The sequence below is a fragment of the Malaclemys terrapin genome, chromosome 2 (assembly GCF_027887155.1).
Source record: "Malaclemys terrapin pileata isolate rMalTer1 chromosome 2, rMalTer1.hap1, whole genome shotgun sequence".
In the NCBI taxonomy this organism is placed as follows: Eukaryota; Metazoa; Chordata; order Testudines; family Emydidae; genus Malaclemys; species Malaclemys terrapin.
In genome coordinates, this window is record NC_071506.1 from 228,262,971 (window position 1) to 228,289,207 (window position 26,237).

Sequence of the window (26,237 nt, forward strand, 5' to 3'; positions counted from 1 at the left end):
TACTTGTGCGGGAAGGTGTAATGTGCATCTCTGTGCCATCCGCAATGTATCTGGCTCTTCAAGAGAAAGTCGGTGACCATTTGCATGCACAAATCAGGAAGCTGAATGTAGATAGGGTACAGAGGCAAAAACTCTATATGTGCAAATGATTTCATTCAAAAGTAGGCCCTGTCTACAATACAAAACTGAACGTGATTTCTGAACACAGCTTGTCTGTCAACATTTGCAGCTGAATTGTGTTCAGCACTACCAGCTTTACCCGTTACTGACATCAGTTGTCAGCAATGGTGAAGTTCTATCATGCAGACAAGGCTTGTAGGCCAGACTGTGGCTACTTTCAGAATGTGTTCCTTCTTGTTGTCTATCAGGGCAGTGGATATTTGTGGCTTCAACTTGCTGTGTTTTGTTTATAGGTCTTATCTGTAATCCAAAAGATAATAGAATGTACTATCTCTTTGTACGACAGTCTACCTGCACACTTGACTCCATACAAAAAGCCAACAGCGAAATGAGGAAGATCTGCCAAAAGTGCTGCCAGGTGGTGGTCAGAATTCATATAGCAGGGGCTTGCAAATAGTCTGTGTGCTCAATTCCTTAAGTAGAGGAAAGTGTCTGTTCATGATGGGGCTCAAGAACAAGAGCAGGTAGGACTGCCATCTGTTATACAAATCATGACATTTGTATATATGACAGCCCTTTCAAGACTGCTGCCAGCCTAGCTGGGTCCTTGAGCATCCACCTAGGCTGTAGGCAATGATTGCAGTTATTCCCCTGGCTACTGTGGTAACTTGCCTTTATGCAGCCTGTTTCTTTCCCTCTCTTTCTGCCTCCCCTCTTGTAGGAGGTCAGCATGGAACCCCAAGGGGGGAGAGAACAGGTGGTGACAGCAGCAGCAGCTGGTAGGGCGTGGGGACAGGAAATAGGGGTATGTTTGGAAGAGGCAGAATGGGGGCAGGGAAATAATATACAAATCTTATTAAAATCTCCATAAGTCACATGGAGCAACACAAGACTTTATAGGTATGAGATGGGGCAGAGTAAGGGGAAGAAATGACCAGTCCTGAATGAAACAGTTGGGGGGTGGAGGGGGGCACCTGCTCTCACTGACACGGTGTAAATCCTGAACAACTCCATTGACTTCACTGCATTATTCCAGATGCATACAAGTGTGAAAGGAAGCAGAAGTTGGCTTAACAGTGGCAGCATATAGGTACAGGAATGACTACCTGGCTTGACATTTTAAAGAGAGGGCTGGATTCTGCTCTAACTTAAATCAATGTAATTTGAATGACTTCAGTGGAGCAACTCCTGATTTGCAAAACTGTGAATGAGAGCAGAATCAAGCTCCGGTTTTCTAAATGTTAAGATTTCAAAGGAAACTGAGCTAAACTAATATGGCAAAACCAGGTATTGGCTACTTCTTCCCAGCAAAACTAGAAAGACTGGGCTGTATGTTGCATTTTATTTTTAAGAATAAATCATTTACAGTGCTTTTATCAGCTGATCTCAAAGAGTTTAGGGCAGGACTCCCACAGGGAAGTCCATGGTGAGCCCCTCTGAGGACCAGATGCATCAGTTGAGCTAAGGAAAGCTTTCTGTTGACTGAGCCACTGGGGATTGTGCTAAGGTTCTTTCAGAACTAAAAGCTCCTCTTGGGGTACGTCTATACTTACCTCCGGGTTCGGCGGTAAGCAATCGATCCCGGAAGTGCTTGCCGTCGACACCGGTACTCCTGCTCCGCGAGAGGAGTACGCGGAGTTGACGGGGGAGCCTGCCTGCCGCGTGTGAACCCGCGGTAAGTACCTTGTAGTTCGAACTAGGATACTTCGACTAAGTATCTTAGTTCGAACTGGGGGGTTAGTGTGGACCAGCCCTCACAGTTGCATCAAAGTCGGAGCTTCTGGCTAGAACAAATCTTCCAATAATTAACTTGTTTGCAGTGTTGTAGCTATCTTGGTCCCAGGATTTGAGAGACGCAAGGTGGGTGACATAATATCTTTTATTGGAGCAACTTCTGTTAGTTGGTGGAGGGGACAGCTCTTCCTCTCTGTGACACTTAAACTTGTCCTCTCCATCAACTAATAGAAGTTGCTCTAATAAAAGATATTACCTCACCCACTTTGTCTCTAATTCTCTCTCCTACTCATATGCATTTTCTTGTGGCTGTTAAAACTTCAGACATCAGTGACATCTAGTGGTCGAACCTCATGCCTTGTTTATTTCATTAAACCTAAAACTGTACCAGTGTGATGTTAAGGGATTGAAGGGGAAAAAATGCCACAGTAAGAGGCTATTCTATGATCCATTGATCTCGGTTTATTAGATTTGTCTTGGATTCTCATGTAAATAGACTGATGGAAATATCTGTTCAGTTTTTTTGTACACTTTTCCCTGTGGATTTAGTTTTCTGTTTTTATGATGGAAAGTGCATATTCACTTATGATAGAAATGGTCTGTGCCCATTAGCTTCTTTCTGCTATGTTATTCTCTTATATGGAGTCAGCATCTCAGCAGAGTTTTGCTACAGTATGCTCATTTGTTCTAGGACAGCTCCTTCAATCGTGTGCAGAATTGTCTGGATGAGTTGGACCAAAGTAACCAAATCCCTTGCCTGCTGCGTTAGTGACATGATGCTGAACTGACACCGTTTAATCAAAGTTACAATCTTGTGTGCAGTGGGAATGGACTTTCTCAGAAGAGCATTGCAATACGTGTGTTCCTTGTTATCATTTGGATGTCTCTGAGCTGATCACCTATACTCATTTGACCCTTGGAAGTAAGATTGTTGTGTGACAAACTGTTCTGTATCAATAGTGGACAATAATTGCAAAGGACTTATCTAATACCATTAAGGGAGTTTAAATGAGATGCATCAAAAATGATCACTTCTGTTTTTACAGTCCTAAATCAATAGGTACCAGTGAAGAGTTGAGAATCCAAAATATTTGAAGTCAATAGGAACTTTCAGGTGCTCAGTAATGGGGGATTTCCACTGTCCCCATATTGATGGAGTACGTGTCACCTCAGAATGGCATGCAGAGAGAATGTCTAGACACCATTAATGACTGCTTCTTGGAGCAGCTAGTCCTGGAACCAACGGCAGAGACAGTACTTGATTTAGTCTTAAGTGGAACAAAGGATCTGGTGCAAGAGGTGAATAATGCTGAACAGCTTGGTAATAGTGAGCAAAATTAAATTTAAACTTCCATATAGGGATGACAATACCAAAGAAACCGACCACCGTAGCATTTAAGTTCAAAAAGGGGAACTACAGAAAAATGAGGAAGTTAGTTAAACAGAAGTTAAAAGGAACAGTCACAAGAGTGAAATGCCTGCAAGCTGCATGGAAACTATTTAAAAATGCCATAATAGAGGCTCAAACTAAATACATGACCCAAATCTAAACAAGATGATCAAAAAATTGCCACCATGGCTAAACTGCAGTATAAAAGAGGTGATTAGAGGTGAAAAGGCATCCTTTCAGAAGTCAAATTCTACTAAGGAAAATAGAGCATAAGCTCTGGCAAGTCAAGTGTAAAAGTATAATTAAGCAGACCAAAAAAAAAAACTTGAAGAGTAACTAGCAAAAGACACAAAAACTAACTGCAACATTTTTAAATACATCAGAAGCAGGAAGCCTGCCAACCAATCAGTGGAGCTATGTGGATGATCAAGGTGTTAAAGGAGCAATCAAGGAAGACAAGCCTGTTGCAGAGAAGATAAATGAATTCTTTGCACTGGTCTACACAGCAGAGGATGTGAGGGAGATTCCCCACCCCTGAGCCATTCTTTTTAGGTGACAGATTTGAGGAACTATCCCAGACTGAGGTGTCAAGAGGAGGCTTTGGAATAAATTGTTAAATTAAACAATAAGTCACCAGGACCAGATGGTATTCGCCCAAGAGTTCTGAAGGAATCCAAATTTGAAATAGCAGAACTACTAACTGTGGCATGTAACCTGTTGCTTAAATCAGTCATTGTAACTGATATTTTTTTTAAAAAGGCTCTAGAGGCAATCCTGGCAATTACAGGCAAGTAAACCTAACCTCAGTGCCAGGCAAATTGGTTGAAACTGTAGCAAAGAACAGAACGATCAGACACCTAGATGAACACAGTATGTTGGAAGAGTCAACATGGCTTTGGTGAGGCATGATTTCCCTTTACAAATCTATTAGAATTCTCTGAGGGTGTCAACAAGCATGTGGGTAAGAGTGATCGATTAGATATAGTGTACTTGGACTTTCAGAAAGCCTTTGGCAGGATCCCACACCAAAGGCTCTTAAAGTAAGCAATCATGGGATAAGAGGGATCCTGTCATGGATCAGTAACTGGTTAAAAGATAGGAAAAAAAGGATAGGAATAAACGGTCAGTTTTCACAATGGAAAGAGGTGAATAGGAGGGTACCCTAAGGATCTGTACTGGGACTTGTCCTGTTCAGTATAGTCATAAATGACCTGGAAAAGGCGGTAAACAGTGAGGTGGCAAAGTTTGCAGATAATACTAAATTACTCAAGATAGTGAAGTCCAAAGCTGACTGTGAAGAGTTACAAAAGGATCCCACAAAACTGGGTGACAGGCAACAAAATGGCAGATGAAATTCAGTGCTGATAAGTGCAAAGTAATGCATGTTGGAAAACATAGACCCCATCATTTTGTATGTAATTAGGATTAATTTAGGTGTTACCCAGAGCTGACCCTAGGGTATGGCAAATAGGGGTGACTGCTCCAGGCCCCATGCTTTGGGGGACCCTGCGGGCCAGCATGATTGGCTGGCGTGTGAACCACTGGCTGGGGGAGGCTAGCCCCCAGCCCTGCCCCTTCCACCCAAGGGAGAGCGCACCGGGAGGGAGAGCGCACAGCGGCGCCGCTGCAGCCTCTCCAGCCCCAGAGCACTGGGAAGGAGAGTGCTTGTCGTCGTCGTCGTCATCCCTGGAGCCCTGGGAGGGAGAGCACGCGTCGTCATCCCTGGAACTTCCCCAGCTCCGGAGCGCCGGGAGGGAGAGCACACATCGTCATAATCTCTGGAGCCTCCCCAGCCCTGTAGCATGGGGAGGGAGAGCGCCATCGTCGTCGTCCCTGGAGCCTCCCAGCCTCCTTCTGCCCTGGGCCCCGCACCGCTCTAGGGACAGCCTGGTTTCACCACTCAAGAAAGAGATCTTGGCATCATTGTGGATAGTTCTCTGAAAACATCTGTTCAGTGTACAGCAGCAGATAAAAAAGCTAACAATGTTAGGAACCAGTAGGAAAGGGATAGATGATAAACCAGAAATGATCATAATGCCACTATATAAATCCATGGGATGCTTGCACCTTAAATACTGCATGCAGTTTTGCTTGCCCAATCCCTGAAAAGATATATTAGAATTGGAAAAGGTACGGGTCAGAGCAACAAAATGATTAGGGTATAGAACAGCTTCCATATGAGGTGAGATTGAAAAGGCTGGGCTGTTCATTTTAGAAAAGAGACAACTGGGCGGGGGGGGGGGGGGAAGGATATGATAGAAGTCTATAAAATCATAAATAGTATGGAGAAGGTGAATAGGGAAGTGTTGTTTACCCCATCACATAACTAGGGTTGCCAGGTGTCCGGTTTTTGACCGAAATGCACAGTTGAAAAGGGATCCTGGCAGCTCCGGTCTGCACCGCTGGCCGGGCCATTAAAAGGCTGGTTGGTGGTGCAGCGGGGCTAAGGCAGGCTCCCTCCCTGCCCAGGTTCTGCACAGCTCCCCGGAAGCAGCTGGCATGTCCGGCCCATAGGTGCAATCAGGGAAGCTCAGTGTGCTGCCCATGCCCCCGGCACCAGCTCCACAGCTCCCATTGGCTAGGAACTGCAGCCAGTGGACGTTGCGGGGGCGGCGCCTGCGAGTGCAGGCAGTGCGCATGGTGCAGAGCTGCCTGGCCACACCTCTGCCTAGGGGCTGCACTCATCTCAGCAGCAGTTTGTAAATCAGGCAGCAGGAAGTGCTGGGACTCCAGCAGCAGGGAAGGAGAAGCAGTCCTATGTGGCAGAGCGGGGGTTGGGAGGGGGGGAAGAGCTCAGCCAGCCGCCCTGGTGCTTCCTCCCTCCCCTCGCTGCATGGACACACGGTAAGTGCTGCTGCCAGGGGGAGCTGCTGCTGCCTCGCTGCTGGGCATCCCAGCGAGAGGTGCCCAGAGAAATCTGGGAGGCATGTGACCCTGTGTGCCCCCCACACATCACCTCTGTGGGTGTCCCTAAACCTCTGACTGCTAGAAGCTGGGGACTGGATGACCGGATGGATCACTCAATAATTGTCCTGTTCTGTTCATTCCATCCGAAGCAGTAGCCCCTGTCGGAAGACAGGATACTGGGCTAGATGGACCATTGCTCTGACCCAGCAAAGCGATTCTTATGACCATAAAGTTGGACTAGATACAGTCTAGGTGAGATTTACAGAAATGCTCAGTGTTTGCTGCTGTTGAAATCAGAATTAAGCTGAGTTAAGCCAACACTAAGCACTTCTGAAAATCCCATACTATGTGTATATTTCAGGATTGGGATGGGGACTCCAGCAGGTTTTAGGATATAATTTCAGTGCTAAGAAGAAACTTTCTCTAAAATTTAACTTTTATAAATAACTACTCCAATGGAGCATTTTAAGATTAGGTACCATGGGTCATATATATATGTATCACATAGAACTGGAAGGGACCCTGAAAGTTCATAAAGTCCAGCTCCCTGCCTTCACTAGCGGGGCCAAGTACTGATTTTGCCTCAGATCCCTAAGTGTCCCCCTCAAGGATTGAACTCACAACCCTGGGTTCAGCAGGCCAATGTGCAAACCACCGAGCTATTCCCCCCCCCCCCCCCCATTTTTTTGCCCTGACATATACCTTGTACAACCCCTTTGGTTTCAGTGGCTGTGCACATGGTTCAAGTCATGGCAGAATTTGGCCCATAGCACATTTGGATTCCTGTACAAACAGATCGGCCTTATAAATGTCTACATGATAGTTAATTCCTATTAATTAGTAGACATAGGGAAAATGTACATTCCACGGTATGGCAATTTAAAAAGAATCTCAACAGAAAGTAACAACTAATATTTTTCATTGCAGTTGCACCTCCCTTCCAAGATCTCAAAACATTTTGCAGACATTAACTGGCTAAGGTCAGGTCTATGCTACCACTTAAGTCGATCTAACTTCCATCACCCAGGCATATGAAAAAAACACATGCACCCCGAGTGACGCAAGTTACAGCAACCTAAGAGCGTCCACACCAGTGCTCTCGCACTGACATAGCTTCTGCCTCTCATGGAGGTGGAGTAATTATGCCGAAGGGAGAGTGCTCTCCTGTCAGCATAGTGCATCTTCACCAGATGTGCTACAGTGGCACAGCTACATTGGTGAAGCTGTGCTGATGTAGCATTTCTAGTGTAGACCTGCCCTAACTCTGTCAGCCACCCTGGGAGAGAGGTGGTTATCCCTATTTCACAGATGAGGAAACAAAGGCCTTGTCTATACTTGTGGCAGAGTATAGCATACATATAGCTACGTGCCGCAATGAAAAGCAGGCAGAGTCCACACTGCAATGTGTAGCTGCACACAGCAGTGAAAGACTCTGGTGGGAGAAGGTGGTGAGGAGCAACTAGAGCAATGGTGGGCAACCTGCGGCCCATCAGGGTAATCTGATTGTTGGCCGTGAGACATTTTGCTGACGTGGCTGTCCGCAGGACGTGCTGGCCGCTACTTCCCACAGCTCCCATTGGCCGGGAACAGCGAACCGCGGCCACTGGGAGCTGCGGGAGCCCGTGCCTGCGGACGGCCAAAGTCAGCAAAATGTCTTGTGGCCCGCAATCAGATTAGCCTGATGGGCCTCAGGTTGCCCACCACTGAACTAAAGCCTTTCCCTGCTGTTGGAGTCTTTCACTGCAGTGAGGAAAGACTCTGGCATGGGGGAGGCAGTGGGATATTTTTAGCAGTGTAAACATGGAAGGTATTGCTTGGGTTTGTAGAGAGCCATGTGCAGTACGTTCCCTAATGTTCTGGTATGTCTGTCTACTCTACTCATCTAAGCAGTGCCTCATAGTCTATACTGCTATTTATACCCATGAGTCTGTATCCACATACTGCCACAAGTGTAGACCTTCCCTATGAGGCAGAGGCAAAGTGACTTGGCTAAGCTCATGCAGAGCTAGGAATAGAATCCAGATTGCGTTTCTCCTAGACTTGACTGATATTAGACCACTGGTGGGTGTCTCATGCCTGCTCAGTAAACCAATTATAAAGTGGACAAAAGTAAATGAAAGCAAAAGAGGCTAGAACAAAATAAAGACAAATGCTGATCTGAGATACACAGAGCACCAGGCATTAGTCATTGTTCCTTTCTGGCTGGCAGTGCATGGCCTCTGTGTCTCCAAACAACTGTTCAGTTTTCTCTTTAGTACAGCAGCTTGGTCCCCTAGCATTACTTGACTCTGTTTATTCACAAGGTTTAAATTCCTTCCTATAACAAAAAACTGGCATAATTTGAAAAATCTTCTCTCGGGATTACAAATTCCATTGTCAACCACTGTTGCTCTTCCAGTCACTGAACTTTCAATGACCTCCCTTTCTGCTAAACCACCTTTCATTTCTTTTCTTCTGGTTTATATTTTTTAACTGAATCTGGTGCTCGTGAAATGTACCAGATTAAGACCCCTGGAAACCTAAGTTCTCATACCCTTTAGAACAGTGATACTCCAACAGGCTCACAAGCTGCAAGTGTTGCTTTAATGCGTCTCCTGCGGTTTTTTGCAGCGTGTGATATTAAAACACTGATTTAATTATTAACTGATCTAAGTTATTAATCAGGAGACTTTTACTATGTTAACCAACTGTAGTTGATGATATAATAATACTTGGTCAGTCATTTTGTTGTGATAATTTTATATAGTTTAAATTAAATATTTCCCATCATACAATTTAAATATGCATATATATTACTATAGTAAATGAAACGATGAATTCACACTACTACTGTGGCTCTTTTAGGTAATATTGATTGCTAATTTGGCTCCTGAACCACTGAGGTCTGAGTATCACTGCATTAGAATAACATAGTGGGCACCACCTGGCCTAGAGAGACCATCTTCATAAGTGAAAGAGTAGTTCAGCATCTATTCCCTTCCTTCCTTCCAAAGCCTACCAATAAGGATAACTTCTGTTTACATGGCTTCAGCTTATTCTATATCATTCAAATAGCTGTTTGATAATAACTTCAGTCCTATTACCACCACCCTGTGCTTGATCTGACTGTTACCTGGAGACAGAAGGATCTGTATTCCATCATGACTGTCCTGAGCCATTCAATACCCAACTTTCCATCTGTACGTTTGGTACAGCATTAAAAGGTGGCACTCAAACTATTGTTAATATGGGTAGTGCTCTGGCTATCTAAGAAAATGGAAACCATTGGTATAGTACAAAGCAAAGAAACCCTTAAATGTTAGAGTGTAACTAACATAGTGATGTTTCTAGGCAGGCTGAGGCCTGGTCTACACTTTAAAGTGTTACCCTTATAACAATGTATGTTAGTGGTGTGGGGATTAACCAAAATGGGTATATTAGTACAATCCCTAATGTGGATGTGGTTATACTGTTAGTGCCTTATACTGGTATCATTAGCCCCTTTCTTGAGGGTCTGTAGGTGTTCCTATAAGCCTACTCGAAGCAAAGTAGCAGCTGAAGGCTGGAGACCTGGGGTCTCCAATCAGCTCTTCCACAGACTTCCTATGTCATTTTAGGCATGTCACTCAATACTTCTGTTTTCTCATTGGGAGAATGGAGATTAAGTGATGACAATGTACTCAATCCAGTCCAAGTTAAACTAGACCCTTTCCTGGAGATTTTACAGTCTAAAAGATAATACCTTACAGGGGTTTTTTGTTTTGTTTTGTTTGTTTGTTTTTGAGACTCATTTAATGAATGTGCATAGAGTGCTTTAAGATTCTCATTTGTAAGGAGCTACAGAAATACCTCATATTACATTGCCAAGCAAATGTTCTCTGAGTATAACAGTGACCGGCTTCTTGCCTATAACACAAACTACAATAACATGGAAAGGCAATAATACAAATGTGCTTTATATACTGAGACATTGATTTAAAAAATAACTTCACAAAAGGTGCTCCTAAATGTAGTGGGTCTGAAAGGGATGAGATGGAGCATCCTATCTTGATTTGAAGAGTTTTGCATGGAGAAGGGAGACCTACACTGTGTACCAAAATTGGAGTGATAGTTTTCTGTCTTCCCTACTTTGCAAAAAGAAAACAGAGGCAAATCTCCAAGCTATAATGTACAACTTTCACCTGTGCAATAGGAGTCTTCTAGTACCATCTAGTGGCTACTGTGCTTATTACTAGAGCACTTTCTTTTTACAGAGCAGTTCTTCTACCAGCTAGTAGCTGGGAATGCATTCTAAACACACTCCTCCCTGGCCAACAGCAGTCCAGCAAGCCAAAGACCCCCTGTTATTACTTGACCAGATCTCCTATGAACAGCTGTAATGCTGACCAGTAGGTTATATTACAGCATTTTTAGATCTTGGGAAGTATATCTAACACTCTAAGATAGTGGTCCCCAAAGATTTTCTGTTGAACCCCTCTTACCCATAATGGAACCTGTCCTCGCTACCCCAGGAGCTGTGGCTGGGGATCAGGAGCAGTGGCCAGGAGCAGAGTTGCAGCTGGGAACTGGGGGCTGAGGCCAGTGCCAGAGCTGCAACTGAGGGCAGAGCTGGAGTGGAGCTGGGTGGCATTCCCTCCCTGCCCCCCATGGGGGCTGGCCGGGCCTCACTGTGCCCCCTGAATATTCCTCTGTCCTCTCCTAGGAGGTGTGCCCCACAATTTGGGGACCACTGCTCTAAGATCTGTAGCATGTTCCATGTATTAAAACTACTTGTATCAATGTCATTTTTCAGGAAACCCTCTGAGTTAGTCCTATACTCTGCATGGGAAGCCAAGAGCAACCATTCAACCTTGGTTCTAGAAGGCATCATTACCAATCATTTCTCCTTCCTGATGTAGAGGCAAGACCTTGTTTTTTTTTTTTTTTTTTTTTTAAAGTCACCTATTTCTCTCCATTGAGGATACCCTGAGCCTGATTCTAATCCAATTTACATTAAGGAAAAACTTTTCAACCATACGGTTGGTTAGTTAAGCACTAAAACAGGTTATCTAGGGAGGTTGTGGAATCCCTATTACAGCGTATGACATTATAGTAAAATCATTATCTGTCATTATAGACTCATTCAAACAGTCCTTAACACTACAGAAGCAGGTTCAGCTCTCTCGTTTTATAAATTAGGGATTTCCCTTTTGTGACTGAGTGTGCACACCCCTGCATTGGATGAGATAGGATTAACCCCACAATATGGGTAGTGGAAGTCCCACCCCTCAGACTGTGCTGAGCATACTCCAACTGCTGCCTCAGTATAAAAGGGAACAGCTGACCACCGAGGAGGAAGGATGCTCGATGGAGGCTCCAGCCCAGGAGCTGCTTCAGCCCCTGACTGCAGAAACCAGAGATCCCAAGGCCCAAACCAGAGACCTATTGCCTACGTCCGGCTGACTGGAGTCGGAGTCCCAACAAGCTACCTGTGCCAAGGAGCTCGGAGACCCCGACAACCAACAGACCTCAGCTTCAGGACTCACAGTAGGAAGTGGCCCAGGGAGGCAGGGTGAGTGGTATCTCCCACCTGAGGAAAGTCAGCATGTTGCAGTAGGATCCCTGTTGACTGGGTGGTGACCACATTCACCGCTGATAGGGCCCTGGGCCAGGGCCCAGTGGCGAGGAGGGCCTGGGTCCCCTTACCCCAGCCACCACCCACCCCTAGGTGGCAGCCCACTTTCCAGATTCTGGCCACTAGGCTGCGCAGACCTGGCCTCAAGGGCAGTGGTATTGACTCGGGCCACCAGGTCACATGACCCTTCCCCAGAGGCAACCATCTTGACCCTGACCACTGAGTCATGCTGCCTTCAGTCTAGGGATGGTCTGATAGACGGTAATTGCGGTGGTATCACAACTCCAACCAGCCCTAAAATAAGATGGGGTGGGCATACCCTGTGACATCTTTCTGTGTACGTGTTCTAAACATGAGATCCTGGACTGTGGTTTGGTTTACTACACTTTAGTACTTATGGGACTTTCAGTGCAATGCAGCAGTGTCTACATGGGATGTTACTGTGTGATGAGCTGGTGCATTGTAGATTCACCCCCTGGCTTGGCACATAACAACTTGCCCTGAAGACAAGCCCTAGTGAGAAAATATTTAATACTGGTCTTAGTATGAGAGAGGCTGCAATCTAAGGCAGAAGAATTAGCTTTCATATTTAATGGGCTGGATTTAACGGATAAAACAATAGAACAATGAAACCTATGGAATATGGTAGAAATTCCATGTCTCATCATTCAGGTTCTTGTCTTGAGATATTTCCGTCCACAAGCTGGGGTGAATGTACTTCATGTTTCAGAGATAAAAAAGCTCAGTTCTATTCCATCTCTTTTTTCCTATATAAAGACAAAGCTAGTCATATGATGACTGGATGGCTGAGGGGGAGATGCAACATATTCCAGGGGCCGGAGCACAGGTCTAGCCGTCAGAAGCTTCTGAGTTTTAATCTTGGCTATGCTGCTGATTTACTCAGGGCCTGGGGCAAGTCCCTTTAGAATAGTTCAAATCAAATCTTGTTCAAAAATTACCAGCTGGTGATTGTCCAGTGGCTTATGCAAAGTGAATTAGTCTCTGTTCAATTCCTAGTGGACAAGCCTCCATATTCTAGAAACCATCACAATTGGTACCCTTACTAGCAGTCTAAAGAGAAAGGCCAAGGACTGTGTAGACATATCAATTACTGCTAATAATCAGAACTGATACTCTAAAAATACCTAACTTTGTGAGCTCCATAAGTCAGGATTGAAACTAATAATGAAATGGCTAGTCCAATGCACTAGAGATGGCATTCCCTCTTGCCAGCTTGTGGAGAAGGTGAAGACTCTTCCTTTTCATTGAGCAGGAGAAATTATAGTTACTATGCAACTTAAAAGATTGGAACTGATGAAGCTAGCTACTGAATGGTTAGATGTCTGTTTAGCACCTATAAAGATTGACCCCAGTCTTTCAGAAGATTTATATACCGCATATTGAGACTGCCAAAGACACGAGTGGTATTTCAGTTCTTTGTGGATAACAGTGTTTATTAGTGAAGGCTTGGCAACGATTAGAGTCCTTTACACACGGGTAGGGCTAAAATGATAGGGGGTGATGGTAGTGGCTAGAATCACATACAATGGTAGGGTCTCAATCCTACATCCACTGAAGTCAATAGGAGTTTTGACATTGATGTGAACAAGATCAGGTCCTATAGCACTCAGTAGGAAATGCTTTTCATAAGGTACAGCTTTGTACAGGCTGAGGACACAAAGGGCTAGATTCGCAAAGAAACTTCGGTGTGGTGATGCCTACCTTTAGGCATCTAGAAAAATCACTAGGATTTACAAAGCCTCGGTTTGGTGGCTAGGCTCCCTATACGGTGATGGAGAGAGAGAGAGAGAGAGGGCCTAAAAATGGCATTCCCAAAAGGCAGGGAGCCACCTAAGCTAGCCAATGGGAGATTCTATGGAGAGGGGGATATGCTGAGCCCTGTGCTTCTCTGAAGAATTAAGCATCTATCTCTGCTTGGCATTCGTTGCTGGGTAGCCTCTCCTGGAGCCAGGTGGCTAGGGTGGAGAGGAGGGTGACGATGATGACAATGACCTCCCTCATAACTTTTAGCGTAATGATTACAGTGTTCACGGGGGAAGTGGGAGACTACCAGTTCAAGTACCCTCCCCACCTGAGAGGGAGAAGGGACTGGAACAGGTATCTGCCCCCTCCGGGGAGTGCCCTAGCCGCTGAGCTATGGAATATTCTGATGTGCGGCTCCCTTAGTCTCTCCACTTGAAGTTGTTCCTCTTCAATTAAATAACTGAAAAGTTAAATATTAACTGGGCCAGAGCAAATGCACCATAGCCATGGGGTGAGGCACTCACTCAAGAGGTGGCTGAGCCCTGTTCAAGTCCCTTCCCATCAGGCAGAGTACCCTTCATCTTGGGTGAGTAGCCTAATCATTGGGCTAAAAGTTTTGAGGGAGATCCTCCTTTTCTTCCTCCTCCCCTCTCTGTTTTCTGTAGAGCTAGATGGCTTCTGAGCACACCTACCAGGTGAGTTAGGCTCCCCTTTGCTTATCTTCCCCTGGCTCTTGGATGGTAATGGGGCTTAGGCACCCAGGCATACAGCATGAGGTAGCAGTGCACAGGTCCAGAGGCAGCAACATAAGATACCTAGAGAACTAGACAGTGTGTGTTTGGGCCCTTACAGGTGGCAGCTGAGCAGGGTTTTGTGAATATCAATGATGCCTAAATCTGGGACTCAGGTGCCTAATGTGGCAGTTAGGTAACTTAGGCCCTTTGTGAATCTAGTCCAAAGATGCACACATGGCCAGTGTCTTGGAAGCTTTGCTTAGGGTGAGATGCTCTGCCTCCTACTTTAGAAGCTAGTCACCCAGTGTCTAATCCCATAAAAGGATTCATGAGGACAATTTAGGACTTCCCATTCTGAATGAAATCACTGGGGCAGTAGGTTAAGAGCACCACTGGACAACAGTGACCCAAAGATTACTGCACTACTAATGTTATGGGTGTGTGTGAGTGCGGGGGGCTCTTGAGAGCCTGAAAGGGGCGGGAGAATGGCACCTTCATTAACTTGCCGTACACAAGGGCAGTGAGGCACCAAAAGAGATTTTGGCTGGTGGCACCACAAACATCAGGATCCCTTGGCACTTACTATGACTAACTTCCTTAAGAACACCTTTCCTTTCTCACCACTAACGTTTTGAAAATACCTTTTTCCCCTTTCTTTTCTCTTTCTCCACTGATCGGATTAAACTATCTAGTCCCTAGGGTCCCAATTTATGTCAGAGTCCCATTGTGCTCAGTGCTGTTCATACATATAATAAGAGAGTTACCGCCTAGCAATCCTCATTGTATAAATAAAGACCAAAAGGGTGGAAGAAAGGAAGGAAGTATTATCCTTATTTTATCTTCTGGGTCACACAAAGATTAAAAGACTTGCACAAGGTCACCTCTGAAGTGTGCGGCAGAGCTAGGAGCTGAACCTCACTCTCCTGACTTCTAGTCTGGCTGGTGGCTTAAACACTGGATTATCCATCCTCTCCAAGAATATCACAGGAGCCATTTTTTAGGACCTATATACCTTCTGTAAAGGTAGCGCCTAGTTCTAGGCATTATCTGCTATGTAGCAACTGTTACGCTTCCCCTCTTTATATTTTGTTCAGTAATTCTGTTCTTATCCGTTACTGTGATATAGTAATAGAGGATAAAGTACTCACAACAATGTACAGGATGTTTCTGGGTGAACACAACAGCTGTGGTTCTGTAATGTACTTTACAGCCTATTGTTCTGTGGAGAAAACCGTTATAGTGCAACTCCGGTACCATACAATTTCAGCCAGTGTCACTGTGGTAGGGGAAGTGCCAATTAGTTAAACTATGGTCACTAACTGCAGCTGTGAGAGAATGGGGGAGCAGAGCTAAAACGAACCACAGTAATACAACATAACTGAAATTCTAAGTGTTCCAAAAGATAATTCTTCACATCTCATATCAAGTTATCGTCATGATATTCATAGCAGTGTATGTAGCTACTGTAGTTAACTATCTTAAAAATAAGAAAGAATAATGATCACTTAAACCACCCAAGTTTTCATCGGTCAGTTAATTTGAACAATCAAAAAGCTCTGACAACCTTCAGAAATATGGGGTGAAATCCTGGCTCCATTGAATTCAACCATAGAATTCCCACTTCCTTCAATGGGGCCAGGATTTAATCTACGTTTTTTTCCTCTCACTGTCTGTCTTTAAACAGAGTGTCATACGCAGCCCTGGTTGGAGAACCCTCCACTAGCAGGCCGCAGCATGACCGGCACGCCTATCAGACTCAGACCCAGAGATAGTCCAAAGCATCTTTCTGGATGCAAATAACTCTTGTGGGGTTAATTTATTAGAAAAGAAAACTCCACGCACATGACAGATCCCAACACCATAATCCAGGCAATATATCAAATACAGTCCTGATGTCCCTTGGTGCACCCTGGGTCTCTGGCTCCAAAAGCCAGTTAATATCTCCCTCTGCTGCTCTCAGCCTTCATCCTTTTCTGGCCATGGCTCTCTGGCTCAGGAAGGACAGCTGGCTAGCCCCTCTGCTGTCTTGCTAACTCCCCCTTTTCAGCCTCCTGGCACTGGTTTTGACTCAGGAAGGGCAGCAGGTTAACCCTCTACTAGCTCCCTGATAATTCCTCCCTGGATTCTGCTTTGCTACCCCCCTCTTGCCAGGGGCTGATTTGAGATGCCCATTCTCCACCTCAATGTCACAGGTGGCCCTGCCTGGTGCACTGTCCTGCAGCAGGCCACAGCACAACAAGCGTGCCTGCCTCAGGTTCCCTCTTTGGGAGTCCCAGAATTAGCCCAAATAGTCTTTAAGAACAAATGTAATCCTTGTGGGATTCATTTATTATAAAAGCCCATGCACATAAACTATAAGAAAACAAGTCCCAACACCAAGTCCCACAACCATAGTGCAGAGAGTGCATCGAGTAAAGCCACAGCATCTCTCCAGCGCAGCCCAGGTGTCCCTTCAGCCCTCTCTGACCCTCTGGCTTCAACTCTTGGCCTGCCACAGCCAGCAGGTATCTCCCTCTGCCTTCAGACCTTTCCAGCCGTGGCTCTCTGGCTCAGAACGGCCAGCCAAATAGCTCCTCTCCTGGCTAGCTTCCTTATCCCCAGCCTTTTTCCAGACAGTTCCTGGCAGTGGTTGTGACTGAGGAAGACCATCTGGCTAGTCCATCCCCTGGCTTCCTGATAATCCCTCCCTCTTTCCAGGGAGGACCTGTAGAGAGCTCTCTGCAGCTTTCACCAGAGATGACCTCCTCCAGGCTCCCAAGTCTGGTCTTCTATAACCCCTAGGTCTGCCTCATCCTCTTAATTGGCCAAACTGGGAGTGCTTATTCTGGTACATGGGAGCTGGACCTGCTTCATTTACAGGGGCCAGCCACCCAGTGACAGAATTTATATGGGAATAAAATGGAAACCTATGTAATCCTAAGAAACAAAACTTAGCTTGCAAAATGAGCCACTTCTCCCTCCCTGCCTACTGTAGGGCACATCTGTCAGTGAACACATTGCACCCAGCGATTTGGGATCTGCCCTGCTGATTAAATACCAAGTAGAAATTAAGACGTTGATTTTGATGTATCAAACATGGGCAGATTCCAGTCCACCTGTTTAAAAGATGTCCTTTCTCCCTATACCATACTGCCACAGCTGTGATCAGCGGAGGTGCCTGAGCAGGAGCCTCATTGCTATAAAAGAGAAGGAGCTGCTAGCAGGACATTACACAGTGATTGAAGAATGAAGGGGCTTTGCCGCTCTCCCCCTCTCGAATCATTAGCCGCCTTGCTCCTTCCAGCATCTCTTGCTTCTGTGTCCCCACCCCCAGCATTTCTTGTTAATGTGCTTTCTTGCCCAGATGCTCTTCCCAACACCCACCTGGCCCAGCTGTGTCTTTCAAAAGCATTTGCACATTGCCAAGCCAGCGTTTTAATCTTTCACTTTTCCATGAGAGCTAAATTAGGAGTTTATAATGAACCTCACTTATCTTGATTTCTTAGCTACAGTATTAGAAGAGTTAAGTGCTTTGAAAGGCCCAGCTGCCAGCAGAGAGTGGGTCTGATTCTCCCAGCGCAGTTGAAGGCACAATCCTTCCATGGGCTTCACTGGGGCTGGGTAGCTCTGCACGGCCCTTAATGTTGCCCAGTGCTGTACTGGTGCTATCTGGCCCTATATAGTCCCTGGATATCAAATAGGCAGATACTGGAGTATCTTTGACTGTGTCTACCCTACAGAGCCTACGCCAGCATAGCCCCCAAATTTTCCTGTCGGCTCAGTGACATCACCTCCCTGAATGACGTTTGCTGTGCTGCCAGAAGCACTCTTCTGTCCGCATAGCTGTGTCTTCGTTGAGGGTTGGCATAGCTATATCAGTAGGGAGTGTGGGGGTTTTTCACCTTCTGACATTAGCTATGCCATTGTATGTTGTAAGGGTAGACCAAGCCTTTATCTCAAGTATTTTTAATTCATCAGTCACCCGAATATCTAGGTGACCACTAAGCATCTTTGCAGATCCATTATCCTGGTTTTGAGGGTTATTTAGGAGGTAAATCTAGGGGATAGTTTACTCTCTTCCTTGCATCTCTCATCTGTAATGCGGTGCTTGGTATGTTGGGATACTGACCTTTCCATCCTCACTGAAGGACAGACCCCCCCCTGCTCTCCTGGGGAGTTCTCATCAGCACAAGAGCAGAGCATACCCACTAGGAGGAGAAGCTGCTGCACCCCTTGGTTCATGCCAGCAGGAAGCCAATGCCAGGCTAGTTGAAGATCCTGAGCTGGGAACTGTGTATCCTATACTATAAGTAGCACGTCAAAGGAAGCCTGGCAGGCTATCTGCAGTGCTGTGTTGCTGAGACCGTTGCCCCAAGGCAAGCTGAAGCTCAAAGGCTTTCCTAAGACTCTTTTTGCCCCAGTTTGAGAACTATCTTGCAAATATTCCAGACAGTCTTGAAGACGAGAATGAAATCTTTCTAAAGCTGAACAATCCGCAGCATATTCAGAAATTTGCCTTACACACACACTATATTTATGCCTAGATGTATATCTCCTCCCTATCCAAACACAACACACAGGCGCACTCACAGCTCTTTTATCTTAATAAAGAAAGGGTGTTCTATTCATAGGAAAATAGTTGGGTCAGGCTCTCTGGGGCTTTTTGTTTGTGCTCCACAGGGTGCCTAATAGCACTGCAGGGGTAGGAATCCAGTCATGCAAGCAACCTACAGTACATAGTGCCAACCAAAAAAAGAGTGTTAATTAAAGGGTGTCATGACAGGATTCAGGGAGAGAAAGAAGAGGTTTTTTTAGGGGAGGGGGACACAAATTTTGGAAAGAGAAGGAAATAGAGAGATGGCTTGATCCAATCTTTATTTTTTGGAGGGAATTCTCTATTTAGAATTGTATCTCGACCCTTCTGCCCATTGCTCTATAATAACTATGAAGCAGTGTTTTAGCCATGACAAATATAAATCTGTGTGATTTATTTTCTTTAATATAGCAAAAATAATGTTAAACACATGGAAGACACCCCACTGCTCTCTATAAAAGTCACACACAGCTGCATGTAGGATTTTCAGTATTTCATGTAAAATCATGGTTCGGTTATTGTTTAAAATTTGGATATCTCATTTTTTTTTTGTTTAGGTGATTTGATACAACAGCTATAGCTTTCATTTTGAATTTCATGCCACTATGCAATATTTTAAAAAGAACGAAATCGAACAAGTGTTTCTGAGTCTCTCGTAATGTGGCATAAATCAATATTGTACAGAGCAGTAGCAAGTTCCTGTAGAAGAATATTAATTCTGCAGATTGATTATTTTCTCTTTAAACCAGTGAGCTGAAATTACTAGGATTAACTTTCTTTTTGAATAAAGACAGAGGAAGTGGGACACACATCCACGGAGAAAAGGCAATTCCACTTTGTGAGAGATTCATAATATTATATCACATATATTGTAGTAGATAGTAAGGGGGTTGTGTTTACCCTAGAGAACTGAGCTGTAAATTGAACTGATAGGATAGCATCAGTGTAAGGACCAGTGGTGCAGTGTGTTCATGTTTCCCATGGTTTTCAATCTGTTTTGCCCCATAGCCACACTTGTGTTGTGCTGTACCATTGCAGTTGCATTGTACTCTGGGTACCTATCCCTCAGTTCCTGGCACTCATCCCTGGCAGACCATGTGGGAGCCTGTGAGGAGCATAAACAATGTCTTACGATATCTGGAGTTTCACATGGTTTCCTTATTCCTGCCTCCCTTCTTGCAAATTTTCTTTTTTTCAATATGACCATCATCCAATAGTCTTAATGGGCTAATATGAGGCAATATGGCCACCACTTCCTGCAGTCTCTGCATGTGGAAATTAAGCTGCCCCAGTAAAGTTGGTCACCAATTTCCATTTTTGACAATAAGACTGAAACCAGGGTTTCATCAGGGAAAAGTGGCTGTGACTCTATAGTTAAGGGGCCTGCCAGGACACTGAGGAGACAGGGTAATGTGAGGAGCTGAAGAGAGGCTGAAAAGCTGCAGAGGGAAATGGAGAAGGGGGAGGTGAAGGTGTGGTGTCAGGGCAAGAACAGACAAGTGGGGCTAAGGGATCATGGGAGTGGAGACTGGGGAATGTGAGTATGGGAGGGAGACTGAGGGGCACGCAGCAAAGGGTAGTGATAAAGGAGGGGGATAGAGAAGGTAAATGGAGTTTCCCTTTGAGGAGCCAGCAGGGAGACTTGCATTTTTTGTACATGCACTGAAGATTGAATAATGAAGCTGAAATGTTCAAAGCACTTCGGAGGCTTGTGGTATCTCAATAAAAGCTCAGACCACCAGGCAAACTTTTAAAGAAAACAAATACGAATTTAGTATTTTTTTTAAAGTCATGATTTTTAAGATAACCTTGTGGTTTGTGTAGACCCGACTCGTGATTTTTGAATGCTTGGCATTGGCAATACTGCACAGGGGAATTATGGGAGGGGAGCCTGAAGCTCCAAAAAAAAAGTCCAGATACTAGCACCATTTCCTAGCCCTCTCAAAATGGAGCCAGCCAAGATGAATACTCACTTCTTACTCCTTGCTCAACAGAAGCCCTTTTTGCTGGAGCTATTGAATAGCAGCCAGGACTCATCTGAGATGGCGAGGATGTGAAGGAAGATTTGGCACTTCAGTACCTGTGAAGAGATTAATCAGCTCAGGGGTTTGAGTTTTTACTGCAGCAGTCATGCTCCCTTTCCCCTTGCAGATGCTGGCTCCAGGGGGTGCCTGAATATGATGACCAATCTAGTGTCTGGACCACAACCATAGATTGAGTTGTACTCAAGACCAGAAAGGAGTAGCTGCAACTTCAACACTGCAGAATGAGAAGGAGGTTTCCCTATATCTCCTTGATGAAGTAGCCCCAACACTGCAGTGCTAGCACTCCAGGATGAGCGCTATCGTGGGTGGGCAGGGTCGGGGGAGAAGAGTGTGGCAATTACCTTGTGGACGCTAACTGTGCTGGATAGTTAGTAGTTTGTTGGGTACTGGACCACTTTGGGGTCAGAAAATCCATAATGGGGATGCTGTTATCCTGGATTTTTTTAAGTTGCTTTGCCTTTAGTTTTGGTGCATCTTTGACATATAAAGCAGGCCTGAAAAATTTATAACATCTCTTTACATTTCTAATGTTGAAAAAAGCCTGTTCTCTTGTCATCCTTGGAGGGCTTCATACAGATCTCAGGGGTATAATGTGAGTTTTCTCTCTCTCTCTCTCTAAGTGAAGAGGCAGGATGTCAATTTTTTTTAGCAAAGACATACTTTCTCCCAAGTGACATTTGTAGTAAGAAGGTGTTAACAAAAACAAACCAATCGAAGTATTAATCAGGCTTACTTTCTTCTCATGGTTCAGTTGCTGAGTTTTCCATTTCTAGTCTTTTATCTCACTTGTGATATCAGTCCCAAATGATAAATTTATGAACCAGATTATACCAGGGGACTGGACTCGATGACTCATGAGGTCCCTTCCAGTCTTATGTGCTACAGTAGCAAAAAACTATCTTCATACTTTCCTTATACATTAGAAAGAAGGAGAGGTCACAAGCCCATTTACCTTCCTCCCCACTTCACAGGTCACATTTAACATGGCCCACCTAGCACCACTGTGATCCATGAAGAGTGAATAGATGATGGTAGTAGATGTTCTCCGTTATTTCTTTTTCAAAAAAATTCATGTGTAGGGCCTGAATCTGCAGTCCTTTATTCGTGGGAAAGCTCTCACTGACGTACATGGGCTTAGTCACATTCAGATAGGGTTTGCAGGATTGGGCCATTAGTAATTCTACTAAAAACTGTAACATAAATGCACCACATTCAAATCCCTCCTAAAAATGCACTTATTAGATAATGCTCACAAACTGCGAGTTCATAATCGCAAGAAAATAACTTGGTGTTCCCTGCTCCTGATTTCCCAGTGTGTCCTATTTTCTCTTTCAATCTTCTAGTTTATAAACTCTGCAGGGCAGAGACTGTCTTTGAGTCTTATACAGAACCTGCTGAGGACATTGTTGGTGGTAAATAATAAGCAATAATAGAATTATATTTTAACCCCAAAGCAATTGGAAGGGCTGCAGGGATAATGCTAAATGACCAGTAAGAGTGGCATAGAAAAGGCTGAAGATTTTTCAACTTGAAACTGTATTTATTTTATCTGCTTGATTTCAGTAGGTCTTTTCTAGAAAATGTTGGTCTAAATTGAAAACCTAGAAGCCTAAAATATGTTATGTTGTAGTTGCTTGCTAACTGGAAAAAGTGTGAGACTGATTTCTTAATGCCCTGATTTATGAAGCTGTTGCAAGTTTCTTCACTCTCCACATCTAATCTGCATAGATACAAAGATCACATAGCAATGTGGAGACTTCTTGTTTAACCAAAGGGGAAAAAAACAACAAAAAGATGGGAGTAATTAAACCACAAAAAGTATATACAAATATATTATTGTCTGAGTGAAAGCCATAGGGGCATCTTCCTTTGTATTTCTTGTTTTAAATTGCAGTAGTTTTAAAAGGAAAGAGAATGAAACAGAAGACTTCTGGAAATGTCTGAACATTGATCTGAACTTTGCAGTCTTTTTGTTTAAAACAAACAAACTCCAACAGATCCTTCATTGTCTTAGTCTACTATTCTGTCTCCTTTAGCTCCATTACCATTCTCCACATAAATGTACCAATGAGTTCTTGGTACAAAGCTGTGGAGCAGATAGAAAGTAATGCTTCCTGTAACTTTCTATCATGCTCATTAACTTTAGATTAAATATTAATAAGTGCCCGAATGGAAAAGTGTGTTAAGATCAGCAGTAAAATACATTAGAGGGCATGCAAAATACTCCCATATAAAATCAGAATATTTTGGTCATTGCAACGCCTTTTTTCTTTGGAGGAGGAAACAACTAGTATAAATATGAAATCCCATGTTACAGAATGTTAAGGAAACAAAACCTTCAATAGAAATAGGCAAAATCTCTTTTTCATTTTTACCCCAACTACACAACTATTAACAGCAAAAACATATTTTGTAGCATCACTATTTGCGCTGTAGAGAGTGTCTTTGCCCAGCTTTAGCTCAGAGATCACTCATAAGCCATAGAGTCAAAACAAGAAAATGTCAGCACTTTCAAACGTGGCTGACCAGCTCTTAAATCTAAATTTAGGCACTTAAACAAGTTACCTGATTTTCAAAGGTGCTGAATAACTGCAGCCCCTCTAATTTCCATGGAACTAGACATATGCTTAAAATTTAGCATGTGCTAAATGTTTTGCTGGAGCGAGGCCAGAGTGCTTAGCACCTTGCAGGATCGAGCCTTCAGCTTCTCCTTCTCATCTGCCCTTTCCTCAGCTCCCATCCCCACAAAGTGCCCTTTGCATTGTCTCCCCAGTCAGTAACCTAATGTGTGCAGGAATTTATTTTGTGTATTTCAGTGATGAGGGTCTACCGGTGCATTATGTAGAAATGGAGGTACTGACGTTACTTAGTAAAAAGGATCAAATCAGCAAGGCGTTAGACTATCTGTGTTAAGAGCCAGCTTCTAATATTGAGGCTGAAGGCAGTGCCTTCAGTTTCCTGAGACAAGCACTAGTAGTTTATTAATGCACAGCCTGAAAGGGTTTAAATAATCTATTAATTTAATAGCAAAAGTCAGAAGGGACTATTGTGATCATCTAGTCTGACTTCCCATGTAACACAGGACATAGGACTTCCCTGAATTAATTCGTGTTTGAACTAGAACAGGGGTCGGCAACCTTTCAGAAGTGGTGTGCCGAGTCTTCATTTATTCACTCTAATTTAAGGTTTCGCGTGCCAGTAATACATTTTAAACGTTTTTAGGTCTCTTTCTATAAGTCTATAATATATAACTAAACTACTGTTGTATTTAAAGTAAATAAGGGGTTTAAAATGTTTAAGAAGCTTAATTTAAAGTTAAATTAAAATCCAGAACCCCCCGGACCAATGGCCAGGACCCAGGCAGTGTGAGTGCCACTGAAAATCAGCTCGCGTGCTGCCTTTGGCACGCGTGCCATAGGTTGCCTACCCCTGAACTAGAGCATCTCTTTTGAGAAAAATGTCCAATCTTGATATAAACATTTCCAGAGATGAAGAATCCACCAAAAAACCTTGGTAAATTGTTCCAATGCTTAATTACCCTCATTGTTTAAAAATCTCCACCATATTTCTAGTATAAATTTACCTGGCTTTAACTTCCATCCATTTGATCTTGTGATATGTTTGACTGCTGTATTGAAGAGTCCATTATCAAATATTTGTTCCCCATGTAGGTACTAATAAACTTTGATCAAGTCACCCCCTTCACCATCTCTTTGATAAACTAAATAGATTGAACTCCTGGAGTCTATCACTATAAGGCATGTTTTCCAATCCTCTGATCATTCTCATGGCTCTTCTCTGAATCTTCTCCAGTTTATCAACATCCTTCTTGAATTGTGTCCTTATTTACCACTTCCCCAGACTTTATGACATCTGCAAACTTTATCAGTGATGATCATATCTTTTCTTCCAGGTCACTGATAAAAATATTAAATAGGCTAGGGCTCTCCCTACTCTTTTGCCTCAAAAATATCTGTTAGAACTCTTTTTAACATAATGAACTGAAAGATTTTCCTGATCTTCTGGGCCATGAGTTCCCAATTGGGCATAGTTATGACATCACCAAAGCAGTCCTGGTGGTCAGTCAGAACATGGTTTTGGATAACCACTGCCTCTATTAATATTAGCAATATTCTAATAATGATGGAATTATTCCATGAAACTCTAACTTCAATGGATGTAAACTATTGATGTTATTATTTTTAATACTATTATTTGGCTTTATTTGCCAGGGGAAAAACACTTCATTAAAATCAGTGGATGAGGGTTTTGGGTGTACAAGTAAGGCAGGACTCAACCATTACATTTTGTATGTTTAGATCCATGCCAACACCAAGTAAACGTTTGCAATAATTTGACTTACCTAATCTGTCTTTATACTTCTATATTAAATATGCATATTCAGAGACCTTGGTTTAAAGTATTTCTCTTCTATCCTGATGAGCTCTGTATATGTTCTTATGTTTTGGGCTTGCTAATCCAATAGTCATTTCTGAGATCCATACAAACGAAAATCTTACCAATAAGATACCAAACCTTCAATTACTGTAATGTATGTACTGAGGATTTCTTCTCCTCCCCGTTTCCCTCTACCCAAATCTTCCTTAATTCCCTTGGGCACAGCCTACTAACTGAAGCATCAGACCATCACAATGCACTTAAACGGCTGCACGAAATTTGTTTTACAAGGCTGGTTTTAACTGAACTACCTGCTGTGCACCACATTGCTACTGTTTGTGAAATGAATGATGGGAAAAGCAAGTCTGTGATTTCATTTGTTCAGACCGATTAGTCACACGTTGCATACGGTATCATTTGCTTGTCACTTAATGACTGACCAGCCTGCCTGAATCATTAGTGCTGCAGCGCAATGAAAGGAAGACATCAGCATAATGATGAGCTGAAGGAAGCGGAGTGCTGTTTTACCTAAAAGAAATGGTGCGCAGAAATCCAGCACAGCTGCAGGTGTTCCGATGACAATGTGGGAAGCAGTTAGCTTCCAATTTAGCAGAAAATTAAGAGCGAAAAAACTGTTATTTGTGAGAGAAGATACTCATGGCAAGCAATCATCCATGCTCTGTATCCACAAGATGAGCATTCAGCTGTCTTTGTCGTGACTTAAAACAATTGGTATCTTGGGCTGCATTCAACACCAGATTGGTACTTATTATCTGCAGTTTATTCTTTCTTCGAATATTCCCCCCCCCACCCTTTATTTTATGGTTAATTTGCTTGTTTGAATGTAAAGCCATTTAAACTGAAAAATCTGGATTGTGGTTTATCATTGTGCCAGTGCTCTGAGCTGTGTGATGCAACATAATTGGCAATTTTCAAATTCATAATCCATTTTGTTTCATGCATCCATACACACCCCACC